Source organism: Petaurus breviceps, unplaced genomic scaffold (genome assembly GCF_028583685.1).
Source record: "Petaurus breviceps papuanus isolate PSGF00001 unplaced genomic scaffold, PetGlider_PUasm1.0 38, whole genome shotgun sequence".
Lineage (NCBI taxonomy): Eukaryota > Metazoa > Chordata > Mammalia > Diprotodontia > Petauridae > Petaurus > Petaurus breviceps.
Genome location: NW_027186304.1, coordinates 82,680,121 through 82,695,338, shown reverse-complemented (window position 1 = coordinate 82,695,338; position 15,218 = coordinate 82,680,121). Strand labels below are relative to the sequence as shown.

At 35.6% G+C, this 15,218-nt stretch overlaps 1 protein-coding gene across 3 annotated transcripts in view; it reads left to right on the top strand.

Moving 5' to 3' along the window:
- Positions 1-15,218, top strand: part of EYA1 (EYA transcriptional coactivator and phosphatase 1) — a 345,032-nt gene that overhangs the window by 303,638 nt on the left and 26,176 nt on the right. The gene's annotated exons all lie outside the window — the stretch shown is intronic.

Here is a 15,218-nt window from a genome sequence, read left to right as displayed (position 1 = left end):
GGAATTACTGGGAAAAGACTTAGTCATTTTAGGTGAGGGGATTCAGGAAAATCCAGAGTTTAAAAACAGAAGGTGATTGGCCTATAAGCACTGAGATTATCAAAGGTGTGAAAAGCTAAAAATATTTTCCTTATAAGGAAATAAAATGTGTCATATTACCTCCTTTATTTTACAAAAATAAATTTATCTAGATTTTAAAGTAAGCAACACTTAGCATCAATGAGTAGAGCAGTTCTTGCCACTTAAAAATATATAAAGTTATAACCATAGTAATAGTTCATTACATGTACAGTTCTCATTCACATCTGTCCCTTTACTCCCTTCACAGAGACAGTACCCTTCATCACAGAAGTTCAGAACTTCACCACGTTTCTCTTGGATTATTAGAATAAGCCTCATTCTCTCTCCTCTACAATCTATTTCTCCCCTGACTTCCCAGAATATTTGTGGCTCTCTTTGCCAATAGAAGAGAAGAAGGACGGTGATGATGATGAGAATATCTAACATTTATGTACTGTTTTAAGATTTGCTAAAGCTTCACAGATACTATCTTATTTGATCTTCCCAGCAACCCAGTAAAGTAGATGTTCTTGTTACACATGAGGAAATTAAGGCAGAGAAAGGACTTGCCCAAGGTCATACCAATAGTAAGTAATTGAGGCAGGATTCAGATGCAGGTCTTCCAGTTTCCAAACCCAGGACTCTATCCACTCTGTTACCTAACTACAAAGTCCTTAGCTTGTCAATTAAGACCCTCCAGAACCTGGTTCCAAGCTCCCTTTTCAGCATTAGTTCACACTATTTCCCTTCACATGCTACACCCCTGCAAAACTAGGTTGTTCCCCATTTTTCCATGTTATCTCCTGCCTAGATCACACTTCCTCCTTACTTTCACTTGTTGAAATCACCCTTTTCTCTTAAACCCTCTTTCATCTCAGATGCCACCTCCTCCATGAAGCCTTCCCAGATGTCCCCAGTAAAAACTGGTCTCTTTCTCCATTTCTTAGAGAGAACTTTGTTCTTATCACACTCTTCTTTGTATTGCACTCATTTTTGTTGCAGTCTTTTCCCACCTATTTTAAGTTCCTCAGGGTCAAGGAACTCTGCCAACTTTATTATTATAATATACATTGCCTCTCAGCACCTAACGTGTGCTTAATAAATGCTTGTAGAATTGAATGAAATTAGGGGCAGCCAGGTGGCTCAGTGAGTAAGAGCATCGGCTCCAGTGTTGGGATGACCTGGAGATCAAATCCCGGGCTCAGACACTCAGCACCACACCCAGAAATAACTGTAACCTTGAGCAAGTTACTTAACCCCGATTGCTTAAAAAAAAAAAAAGAATTGAATGAAATTTCTGCCTATGGTCTCTCCCACTCTATCACATTCTGAATTTTGGTACCATTGTGGTACAACTGATTGATATGAACATTTCTTGTCAGCCTTGCTAATTGCAACCTCTCTTCTCCTATGATATTCCAACTCATATTTTCCCCTAAATCCTCCATAGAAGATCTGTTCTTCTTTAGAGAAACCTTCCTCTTATTATTTTAGTGTCTTTTAGTTCCACTTAAGCTGCCCTTTTCTTGTCTCTTATTAATTGATTACATCAGATGATCAGACAACTTCCCTGAGATTTATCACACCATTCTACAATTAATATTCTTAAAATAATTTTTAATCATTCCACTCTCTTACTCAAAAGATTTATATGTTTTTACATTAGATTTAATCCACTCCCCAGTCTCTAGCATGCAAGGCTTTTTATAGTCAGTGTCCACTTTAATTACCCAATTATATATTCTACTAATTCCCACAACTAACCAGTCAGTCCAATTTCCTTTCCTCTCACCCTTGACATAAAACATATTAATCTCTTTCTTTGTGCCTTAGCTAGCCTTGTCTTCTCCTCCTTAAAATGTATATTCCGTGCTCTGTCCACAGCTCAATTCCTGACTCCTCCCTAAAGCTTACCCCAACTGTTATGCACTGCAATGACCTCAGAACTTGTGTACTTATTGTCTATACTATAGAGTTTAGCATTCTGCTAGGTACCGGAAGAAATGTGTGTGTGTGTGTGTGTGTGTGTGTGTGTGTGTGTGTGTGTGTGTGTGTGTGTGTGTGTGTAAAGTTCCTGACCTCAAGGAGTTTCCATGCTACTAGGGGAGAGTAGACATATAAACATGGATTATTATACAAAGGAGAACATAATTGCTAATGCAAGTATGAACAAAATGCTATAAGATTTACAAGGAAAGTAAAACAATATATCACAAGGAGTATCAGGAAAGACTTCCTAAGTAAGGCAGCATTTGAGTTGGGTCTTATATGGGCAAGATTTCATAGAAAAAGATAAAAGGGAGTTCTGTGCTTAGTGAAAAAAAATACGTGAGCAAAGATTCAGAGGTGGGGGAAACATAAGTTTTTTTCCTCAAACTGAGTAGAATAATTGAGCTCAGTCATAGAGTATAAAAAGTGAAACACTGTAAGATGAACTTTGAAGTTATGTTAGTACTGTATTATGGAGAGCATTGAATGCCAAGCCGATAGCCTTATTGAACAGTGAAGAAAGATGATCTCTTCTCTAAGAAAGATTAATGCATCTCCATTATCAAGATGGGGGTAAGGTAGGATTCTTTTAGCATCTTGGTGTTTTAATTGCTTCATGCATAAAAGTACTTGATAATTTTTCCTAGCAAACTTAAAGATATATTAATAAGATTAACATATCCAAATCCAAAAATAATTTTTGGAAGGAAAACAGCATGTACAATCTATTTCTATACACACACATACCAACACATATACATATACACATGCTTTATTGTTAGAGCAGCAGAGTCGACCTTATACACATTGTCTGAGTAGCTGAAGTTCACCTTGGAGGCCTTGTGCCTTCCCTCTCCCCACCACCCTTTTTCAATTTTGGAATGGAATAAAGGGTTAAAAAGAAATGATTGCAGAAAGGGATAAAAGGTTTCCTGGGTTGGATGTCTTCCCCTTGCTTCTGGCAGCAAGTTTGCAATAAAGGGAATGACTTTTATGGGAATGTGGTTATTCACAGCAAGACTACAGTGGGTGTCAGTATGAAAAATTCTTCTTTAGTAGATTCTCTCAGCAGGAATAATAGATCTAAAAGAAAAGTCACAGAATTTACAAAGAGCGTTGACTGGTGCCAGTGACAAATTACGTTTGCAAAATGATGAGCAAACCCATTGAAAATTGAGAAATCAGAGTAGCCGTAAATCAAAGAAGTGTTTCTAAGAGCAGTTCTACCTCAGCATTCAAAAGACATTTGTATTAGCCATGAAAATGAGTAACTTTCTTTTCTTTCACTTTTTTTAATTCATTGGATAATAATTCTTTTTATACCAATGAAACCTTTGTACTCTTACTTTTTTTCCTGTTTCCTTCTAATATATACTAAATACTGTTAGATAAGAAGGCTGTTGAATATGAATGAATTATTTCTTCTATTTCTTTTCATTTGGATCCATGCAAATATATGCAAAAATTATCATTCTCCTAGACTAATTGCCAAAGAAGCTACTATATTCACCTGATGTCAGACTCCTATGGATTGAATCTGATTGGTTAAAGAGTCGTGGGCTCGAAAATCCTACACTATACTAAATTCCCTAATGTTATTGTGCACACTAAAATAGAGCAAAAAAAAAGCATTTTCTTTTCTCTAGGGATGCTTAACTTTGGGTTCATGAATTTTTTTAAAAAATATTTTGATAACTGTATTTAAATATAATGTTCCTTTGTAAACTTGTGCATTTTATTTTATGCATTTAAAAACATGATTTTGAGAAAGGGTTGATGGGCTCTACCAGGCTAGCAAAAGGAGTCCAGGACGTACAAAAATTTAAGAAGCTCTCCTCTATAGCAAAAAAAAAGGGTAAACATTTATTATGCACATTATTCTTTTTATTTTATTTTTAAATTTATTTTATTTATTATGAACATCAAATGTTCATACTAAAAACTTAAGAAAATTGAATAAGTAAAAAAAGTGAATGATTAAGAAAGCACTAATTTCAGTAGCACCTTAATTAATATGTACTTGAATTTTCAGTGAAGTTATGTCTTAATTTTTGACCTGTTGTTGACTAACTCCAAATTTGTCTTCATTTCTTTATATTCTTTATTATTCATTGCTTCATTTATAGAAATTTTCTCTGCTTTTAATTAATTACCTTCCTCATCCCCCCATCCCCCACACAGTATTTATATACATATAGCATGGTCATAAGATAAAGACAGCATTTGTAGTATGAGAGATTAAGCTCTTAAAATATTGTGAAACTGACACTTTGCATTAACATCACACTTTTCAAGCATTGATTATCTTTAGGTGAAGCCATTAGAAAGGGAACCAATCAATTACAAGCGAAATCTAATAGGGGAATGATTTTTTTCCTACTCTTAAATAAACCCAGTTAATTTTTTAGAGGAAAATCCCCCATATGAATAGTATAGCAATTACATTTTAAAATGGCATCTTGGACATGCCTCCTTTAACTCATCATATTTCATATTCTAGAAGTTTGGGGATCCTAGGATTTGGAATACACTCAAAACATTATCTATAATTTGATACAGTACTCTCCTATAACTTAAACACTTCTGTTTGTTACCCTTAACAAATCCTTTACAGAAGCTCTCAGTAAAAGATGAAATATAATATAAATGTGGTTCTCTAAGCATTTTATGCCACTCCATCTTATGACTATCAATATAAACAGAGTAATAGGCTTGAATAGTTAATAGCTTAGCTCTGTTGATCTACCATAATGTAATCAATCTTGGGCAGGCTAGAGGTCCCAAGCTAGTCTAAACAGTTTTATTTTTTTAATTACTTTTTTTTGATCATCCCATAAAAAATTCTAAAATAAATTCATTTAAGTACCCTTTTTATTGTCAGCCTCTAAAAATACTGGTAAGGTGAACTTTCTTCTTGCATTTTCCATTTAAAATCTACTTTTCTTTCATTCTGATTCAAGTAATTTTTAACATATATATGTTATCAGTCATTTGTTGCTTACCTGCTTATAAAACAGAACTTTAGTTAAAATGTATATAAAGAAAAAACTCATGCAAGTCTGATATAATTCCTTGACTTGCTCATCCACAAATTGCCAAATGGAATGAAGTAAATTTCAAGAACTCTCTTTGTTCCTCATATCCTGTGCCTGACCCACAGGTAATCTGCACCTTTTTTTTTTTACCTTCAGCATGAAGTAATTGTGGTGGGAAAGCAGAGAAAATGTGCAGGTCACAAAGTGCAAATGAGACAGGGATGACAGGTTCTGCCAATTGAGTGCCAGTATTGAGAAGCTGCGAACCATAGAAGCTGCTTTTTCACATGGATTCCTGTTGTAGATTGGAAGGAATTTCTTGATAATGGGTGAAACAGGTCTCAGCAACATTTAAAAGCTTTTTACTACCTTTATTTGAAACTTTGTCATACCTTTAGAAACTGAAGTGGAATTATGTTATTCCACAACAGTAATTGCAAATGATTACAAGAGTGATTGAATTGTCAATTTTTCTTTTCAGAGAGGAATATAAAAGTAAAAATCTGGTCTTAGTAAATCAACTAATAATCAAAAATTTCTAAACTCCAGTGGTTCACATTTACATGTAAGATTTAGTTGTCAGGTCCAATTAAAAGCAAGATTCTGCACATCTTTTGTCTTGCTTTCTTCTTCTCCCACTTCCTTTTCTTTCTACCCCCAACCTCTGAATCATAAAGAAGCACAGGAACTCTCCACTTTGCTTTATTTTTAAAAAGAAGTTATAAAAATATTTGAAAAACCAGAAGTTGCCCCCAAAGCCACTGTGGGTCCAACTCTGTTAAAAAATCTCTGTCACTCAAACACTAATCACCATAGAAAGTCTTTGGTATTACTGAATTTACCTAGAATAGGACAGGATAAAGTGACTTGCTTTATGGGGTGATGTGATTTTAGAGCATTGCTGTTCACTTGTCAGAAGCAATATGTACACATTACACAGACATTTTTTGTGAATATGCCACAAAATACTGACTGCCAAGGGGCCCTGATGTTAAGCATGCCACAAGACTGAACATTTTTCATATGTAGAATAAATTGGCTCTGTTTGGGGGAGGGGATGAGGCAGTCAGGGTTAAGTGACTTGTCCGGGGTCACACAGCTAGTAAGTGTCAAGTGTCTTGAGTCCCTTTCTTTTTTTTTTTTAAGCTTTGTATACAGAGGTATACAAAAAGATTTCTCTCATTTGTTAGAAAGGATAGAGCAGTAAATGTAAGTGCTTTATGATAGGAGAACAGAATCCTCTGATTATTTCCTTTTGTTGGCTAACTTCCAGCTAGTCTAAAGATATACTGGTATAAAGACTGATAGTAAAAAAGATGGTTTTCAAGTTGTGGGCTTGAAAAACCCCTTTTTTCTTTTTTGTTACTTTGCAAAACAAGGCATTAAAACAGTTTACAGGATGATAGATTTGGTTCAAGAAGGGGCTTTAAAGATCATAGAATTCAATTTCCTCATATGACAGATGAGGAAACTGAAGGCCAGAGAGTTTGTGACTTCAGTCTTTCTGACTCCAAGGCCAGTGTTCTGTCTACCACACCAAGATGCCTTTCTGGTCAGCAGTGTGTTAGTTATTCAGTGGTGTTAGTTTTCCTTATGCTAAAGGTAAAACCAAAGCAAACATAAAAGGATAATTAACAAATTAAGGCTTCATAACTGTTGTCTTCTTTGAGGACGTTTGCAACATTATTCATTTTTCCCCCTTTTCGAACCTATATACTAACAGTGTGTCTGCTTGCTTTTCAAAGAGTACAGATTTGTTTGAGCTTATTGTTCAAGTTTTGTAGCTCAGAAATACAGAGAATCAATGTGTTACCATTACATCACTGTGATTGGCAAGTTCTACTGGTACAGATAACAAGACTCACTGGGACAGTTTTAATTTCTTTTTCTATTAATGTTCCTAACTAAATTGAATAGGATAGTATATTTTTACATAATTATGGCACAAGTGAAAGGTTTAAGGGAAAAATATGACCACTATGCTATCAAAGCAATGTAAATATTTGCAGAAAAATTCTGCCATAACTTAATATTTTGCATGTGAGACTGTGTAAAATCTTAGTTATTCCTGGGGCTTGGTCCAAAATAACATGTCTGTGGCCCGGCCCTGGAAGGCCAGAGATGATGATGAAGCAGAAAAAGTTAGATTGAGGCATAGAGCCAAAAATAAGAAGGAGAGAGAGACAGAGAGAGACAGAGACAGAGAAGATGAGGAAGTATTGTAGAGACAGAGGCTGAATGAGCTATAAACCCCATGTGACTGTCTTGTGCCACCATCACCAAAAGTTAGTATTTTAACTGCTTGAGAATCAGTGTGACAGGATAAAGTGCTAGCCTTGGGATTGGAAGGACTGCCTCTAAAATTCATTAGCTACATGGGCATGGATGGGCGCCAAATGCCTAACTTTGCTGAGTCTCAGTCTCCTCATCAGTAAAATGGGGACAGTAATACCTGTAGTGATATTTCCCATAATAGTTACCAGATTCAAATGAGATCATGTGTGTGTATACACATACACATAAATATAACCAACTAATATTTATAAAGTCACTTAAAGTTTATAAAGCACTTCATGTGTTCACATACACATGATACACATGTGTATTTATATATACAAAGTGCCTTATAAAATGTAGTGTTATGTAAATATGAGTTATTATTAATGTGTGTTCCTTTTTCCCCAAGAATTCATGTGAACATTTTACAATCCAGCACTGACCTTGCTTAAATTCTTATGAGGCCAGGGCCAAAAGTTAATGAAGCTTATCAGTTTTGTTTATTTTACTCTTCTATGAATCACAGGCTGTATATTATAGAGGAAAGTCAGGAGAATATAAATATCAGACTTTTCATTTGTTGTATCATCTGAAAGTTATATGAAAATTTGGTAAGTAGAATGTCACATGAGAACAGAGTACAGAATCCTGACACTAACAATGGCATTTTTTGATTTATGAAACTTTTTCAATATTTTTCCTTATGATAATTGTATAAAGTAGGAATATGGGTGGTAATCTTATTTTATAGATGAAAAAAAAAAACAGAACCTTTGAGAGGTTAAATGATTTCTACAAATATACACAATCAGCAAGCATTTATTAGATACCTATGGTGTCAGGCATTGCTAGGTACCAGGAACGCAAAAACTAAATATCCCCTGCTCTTAATGAACTTTACTTTCTTTCCCAAAAGTGTGTTAGTTTAAAGGAGACCCAGAGCTAGAGATATAAAAAATGTAATACTTCATGCACACATATAAATTAGGATTGTTTTATACATTGTATTTGGATCCTGAGCACAGTTTATGGCACATAGGAGGTATTTAATAAATGCTTGTTGAGTAATTGGTTAATATGCAAATTAAATAAAAGATAATTTCAGTGACACAGCACTAGTATCTAGGGGTGGGGGAAATGGGAATCTTTTGGATTATGGGACTAATGAGCAGAGGGGAGAGCCTTCAGAATCCACACCCGATGCTTTATCTCCTGCATCATACTTCCTTGCCTGTGGTAATAGTCCATTTAATCCTTTATCTCTAATCATCATTCAAATCCAACTCTGCTGTTCTGTTATACACTCCAATCTAGGACTCAACCACTTTGTGGTATCAACTCTATGATTAAAATGGGATAGTGAAGATTTTGCAAGGTCTCATGTCAGATATGGTCATACCAGCTGCAGTTTTCTGTAACTTTCTAGTGATTTGCTGATAATTTAGGGTTAAGACCACATCCTAAGCAATGATAGCAGAGTGTGTCTCCTCAGCTGCTATCTCTACACACTGCTAGTGATGATTCTATGTCATGGAAGTTCAGTGAACCTAGTTGGCATATATTGGTTTGATGCAAGTAATGGGGTGACTCTCAGGCCATTACCCATCTAGCATATGTTTGCACCATTCATTTTGGCACTGGATTATATCTTAATTTGTGTCATTATTTTGCTGTTTCATAAGACTATTTTCTGTCTCCCCACATAGACTGAAATGAGCTTGAGGACAGGGACATGTGCTAGACTTATTTTTTTTAATCTCCTCTCTCCCCAGTGCCTTGTATACATAGTACCAGACATACTCAGTATAAATTTTTAAAATACTTTGTTAAATTCAGTGAATAAATCTGGTTGATTGGTAGGTTTGCTTGTTTGTTTTTTAAGTATTTGAATGTTCTGGTTCCATGACTCAGAAATCTTTCAACTATGACAGGGCTAAATCCAGGACCCTCCTTAGACCAACTCTAAAAAGTTAAAATCAATTTCAGCATTTTCTTTTCAGTTTCCTGTTTTCTCTCTAAAATAGACCCCTCCTCTAGTCCCCAAAAGAAGTCTCATTCTGCCTTCCACTTTGGATTTATCTCCTTCAGTAGTACTCTATATTCCAAAATTATCCTACCCTATTTCCTCTGCCATCAAAACTCTCATTCATTTAAAAAAAAAAGTTTGCCAAGCACCTATTATAAGCAAGAAATTGTATTTGTTCATTGTGGGTAATACAAAGATCAAAAAGAAAGATAACTGTTCACAGAGGACTTGTAATCTAGTAGGAGAAGAAACCATACAAATAACTATATACAAGCCATAAAAAAAGAGGTTCCCAAAAGTGTCTGTGGCCCAGCCCTGGAAGGCCAGAGTTTAAAGTTTAAACACAGTTTAAAGGAGAAAGACACCCAGATGGTGAGATTAAGAAAAATGTAATCCTTCATAAATTTATATATCAATCTGTCTTTTTTCTCTTAGTACTTTGCTATGAGGAGGTGGTTGTGCTTTTCTGAAACTCTGAGATTAGGGATTTTCTTCCCTACCATCTGAGCTGGATGGATGTCGATGTATTTCAATCTATATTATTGGAAGAATAAGCACATTGATGAGACCAGAGATCCGTTGAAGTTCTGCTATCGCCTAGCTAGGGTGGAAAATAATCAGAGATGTCCATTTATGCTGTGATAGATTATTTGCTTTATGTATTACTGTAATCATCTATGTGAGGAACATTTGCATTGAAAAGAGAATGCTAGCTGTGCAAAAGGTTGAATCTTGAGGGTGTTACAGGCAATGTAGCAGATAGGTGAGAAATGTAGGCATCAGGAGGCCTTTCTGATTCCCCATGATGTCCCTAAATGACTGTCAAATCCCTTTAGGTAATGACCTCTGAAGCTAGAGGTGGAGTTCAATATGTCAACTAGAATATTTGGTAAAAGTGTTCATGAAAAATGGTTAACTTCAGCCACATCCACACAGAGCTATTTACCTAAACTGCTTCCTGTTTCCTTGAAGCATTTGTGACTTTCCACAGTCACAAATGTCCTTCACCATTTCCTTCACTTGGTGGGACCCCAGATTCCCTTCAATGCCCAAATCAGGTGCAACATTCTTTCCTAATTAGTGACTCATGGGAAAGTCACTTTGTATTTAATTTTATATATTTTACCTTTATTTATCTGGATACAAGTTGGAACCCCCTCCTCAACAGTAAAACATAAACTCCTGAAGGGCGGACTTATTTCTTGTCTTTGTCTTCCTAGAACACAGCATCCCTAGAATATAGTATGCACTTAAATAGTTTTTGACTGATCAAAACAGTTGTCAAAAATGGTAGTCATAATTGTGCTTTGTCACAAAGCTGCTATTTGGAATGTGTGCGACTGTATATGAGAATCAGGTTAAATAAAATAGCTATTGCAGGTATTTTTAAAAATTACACCTTACAAAGCCATTAGTAAAAATGGAAATTTAGACATACCTTAGCAAGGTCATCTGAACTTTTCCCCCATCTCTTGATATTCTTTGGTTCCCATATCTATTTTCTCTTCTGTTTTTGGGGGAATTAAAGGAGCAGTAGCCTCAAGATGCTGAAAGTTATTTCCCTCTCACCTTTTCAGGGTCCTGCCTCATCATAGCTCAGAACAGAGATCCTCTCTATCCCTATATCTTCTGGATATCTCCTATGAAGAAAGAAGCCTTGCTCAATAAGGTTCACCCCCTTTTCAAGAGTCCTCTGAAATAGAGAATTGACACTGTCATGCCTGGACCAAAAAACTTCTTCTTAGTTCTCCCACTGCAGGCGGAGTGAGAGTTTATTATACCCCTGCCATTAGTTTCCTCTAAATCCTGAAAACCACAAGGAGAAGTCATGGGCTCTTTGCAGCTCTGTGGAACATCAAAACAGTTGCCTATTAGGATATGGAGTCTTTAGGGACCCCACTCTGGGTCTCCTAAACCTTGAGTTATTCTATAGTCTCTGGAGGCTCATGGTGACTCGGAATATCCCCCAGGCTCAAACATTTAGCAGGCTCCCTCACAGGTCTCAGTCCATTTGGTAATTTATATCCATAAGGTCCCAGTTTATTGGAGCAATTTTGCTCTCGAAATGATGTAGGATTTGGAGAATTGCTCCTCCCCCCAAAAAATTTCTGGGGTCAATTTGGTCCTCTTGGATTAGGGCCAGCACAGGTCAGCATGGAATTTATTCTAGACTAAAGAAGTAAAAAAGACTTGGTCCATCCTGAATGTAGGCCCAGATCCCAGTTTGCTGGCCTGGTGCATCAACCAGTCTATAGCAAATATTTTGCTCTTTGGCATCCATTTTACCTAGCACTCATCCCCTCCCCCCAGGACTCCCTCCTCTTAGACTTTATTAATGGGTTAGCTTAAGCCCCAACTACAGAATACTATAATCTTTAGGTATGAAATATTTTAAGCCAATTAAACAGTTTAGACCTTGAAAAATAAGGCATCTCAAAAAAAATGATAGTTTCCACCAAAGCCTCTGATATATATGAGCTTTAGATCTGCTATTTGAACTATCCCGAATATACCCTGGTGGTCATGAGTTCTCCTGAAATTTGTTTCCAAATTGTGTGGTCCTTTTATGCTGTTTTAGCAATAGGTCATAACTCTCCTTCTTTCTTCTGTTTTTCAAATTAAAGTTTCACTCTTCCATGGAAGTCTGATAGTTTTTTAACTATACATGTAGGGCAATGAATCTTTGCTCTCATTAGAAATCTATTATAAATATATGTTTACATAGCATGCTTGTCTCAAGTAATATATTTATTAATATTCTACTGATAATCCAAAGCAAACCTACCTGGCCAGGTGAAGCCATTTGTGTGGTTTAGTTGCACGTGGTGTTTGACACCAAATGCAAATAAAAACTAGGGCTGCCAAACCATGCTTTAGGATCCTCCTAGGCTGCTCAATAACTTAGTAAACCATTAACATTATTATATTAATATGATTTATGTTCTATTATATGTTTAGTTATTGTATTAAATATTTCCCAATTACATTTTGATCTGGTCCTGCCCACACTCAGGAGACTGGCCTAGGTTTGATGCCCCTGCTACAGAGCTAGACTAGCAGCTCAGGGATGAGGGAAGGGAAGGTGGACAGAGAGCACAGTGAGTAAGAATTAAGAAACTTGACTATAATACTCCAAATTTTTTTTTTTGTTTCCTTTGGAACCATCATTTATTTCATTGTTGTGGTTCTTTATCCCAAATTTCACTTTACCACTTCTCCCTCCCACCACAAAATAAATGTGTCTTTCACTGTGCTTCCAGAAGCTAGACTGTCAGTAGAAAGTGAAGCTCACCTCTCAGTGGCTTTGAAGCCATGATCAGGGCAAAGGGCTGAGAGCCTGGGGAGGCAGTAGTCCCTAGGGTTAGACTAGGGAATGAGGATACTCCTAAATTGGTGTACTCTTATCTCCCCTTTGAGATGATTAGCTCCTTACAGGCAGGGCCCCCTTTCTTATTTGTCTTTGTACCTCTATCTGTCTAGTATATTGTCACATATACAGTAAGTGCTTAATAAACGTTAAATTAAATTCTCTCCTCCTTTCTTTATAAAGACAAGCTGTTGTCTCCATCATGCCTTTTTTGTTACTGTTTTTTCCTCCCTTTTCTTTCTACTCCCTATCATCATCTTTGCTTTAATTATGTAATTATAAAAAGCCCATACAGAATTTGTTACCTGTTTATATAGCCACCATATTTTCTGTAAATATATATATATATATATAATTTCTTTTATTTATAAGAAATTATATTGATATTTAACATGGCTTAAAACTTTGGAATGTCTTAAGCCTACCTACCCCCCAGCTATCTAATTTTCTGGTTTTAAAAGAACAGCTTTGAGAAACTAAAACAATCAGTTCACTCTCCAGAAAAAGAAAAAGAAGCTAGTTAAATTGCACCCTAGAAACACTCTGGAAGACAGCAATTGTAACATAAGGGCTTAGTGTTGAATTTCAGATAAAAAATAAATTTCAGAAAGAAATTGCTGAATGTGCAAACCTTTGCAAAACCAAACTGTTCTCTTTCAGCATTCCCTAACATTAATCTGTTCTCTTGGGGAATCAGTTTCCAGTAGAATGTCAAAATGACGATAATGCACCAGTTCATCATTAAAACACAGCTTAGATGAGTCCTTGTGTCCTCTTGTTTTGAGATTGAATAGTGTATTACCAAGGTATGTAGTTTGGCACATACAGCTCTAGAAAAACAAATTAGTTTTTCTGTAGTTTACATACCAAAGGCACATAAATTTGAATTTTTCAAATGCCATTACTGAAATGAAAGAAGAGTTTACCTATAGTTTCTTTCTTTACATGAAAATGCATGTTTTAGAAAGCAACCTTTAATGTGCTTTTTTTTTCTAAAGTTAATTTGTCATGGAATTTTGGGTTTGTATTTTTGTCAAGATTCTTTTTAAAATAAAATACACAAAGTTATGATAAAGAATAGGACTTTCCTTGCCCCTCCACTCAAATGTCATTTTAATCAAATCAAAATGAATGGAGTTTAGTAACTGGATGTTAATACTCATCACTTGCTGACACTTAATTAGAGTTGGCCCCTGAATTCTATTTCTAATAGCTCCCTCTGCTTGAGAACAAAAAAGCTCTCCAAAAAAAAAAAAAAAAAACCCTGGAGAAAACAAACACTGGATGTTTAAGAATGATAGCAACAATGGGCTCATTAACAGTCAGTTACAAGATAATTGACTTCTGTCAGCCCTAAAGATTTACAGTTAATTTAAGAAAAGCATGCACCACTCCATCTCCTACCCCCCAAACAGGCTATGTTGAGAGCTCCCTCTTACTCCCAGGCCTGCTATGAACCAAGTAGGTTTTACTTAATGGTTTTTAAATATTAAGATTGGGAGGTAATAGTGAATTTTTTTTTCTTAAAGTATCTTCCTGTCCTGGTTCCTCAGCCTCATTCCCCTTTCTATCCTTTTCCCCTTGAAAAAAGAGAATATCTATGTCATTCACATTTCTATCTTTTTTTATGTAACAATAATTTGCTAACAATATAAAAGACTAAGGTTAAGGTTGGGTAAATGGCAAAATTTACTACTCTGACCTTACTCAAAAAGACTGAATGTCTAAAAAGATAAACAACTATCATTACTTCCCTGAAAAAAAGACTTTTAAATAACTTTATAAAGTTTCCCAAATAGATCTTAAAACAATGATCTATGTTTTTAAAAAGTTAAATTCATAGTCCAGTATATGGTGAAACCACATAAACTCTCTTTTCCTTTTTTCTTATCTGAAGTGGTTGACCTCAGGAGAGGAGGAGAAGGTTACAAGGTCAAAGTCTTTTCCTCCTTGGATCTCACTGCTTGCTGAGAGAGGGTTGGCTGGAAAATAGATGTTTTAGAGCAGAGGTCAAGGGTCATGATTTTAATTCTGTTAAGGAACAGCTGGTTTGAGTTTCTTTCCACTTCTATCTCCCCCTCCCTTCCTTACAAATCCACAGAGTGAAAAAAATTTGTTCAGAAGGAACCAATAACATAAAAATACATAGTTCCCGTGTTTTAGTACTTAAAATGTGTCATCTTTGTTTTATCAGGAGGAAAAAAAATGGATTTTATAGAATTAACTATACATGAGACCTGTCAAGAGTTTTAGTCCCTGGAATCTGTTTAAACATCAAGTTTAGTAGATCATAGGATTGTAGATTTAAATGGTTGTTTGGTATTTTTTTTTAATCTTTGCCCATCAAATATGAAGGATTGAATGGAACCGCATGTTATGAAAGCCTGTAATGCATAAGATATTTGGAGACAAATTATGAAATGTGGCACAAAGTCTTGAAAGACCGAAGTGAGCCAAATGTTGA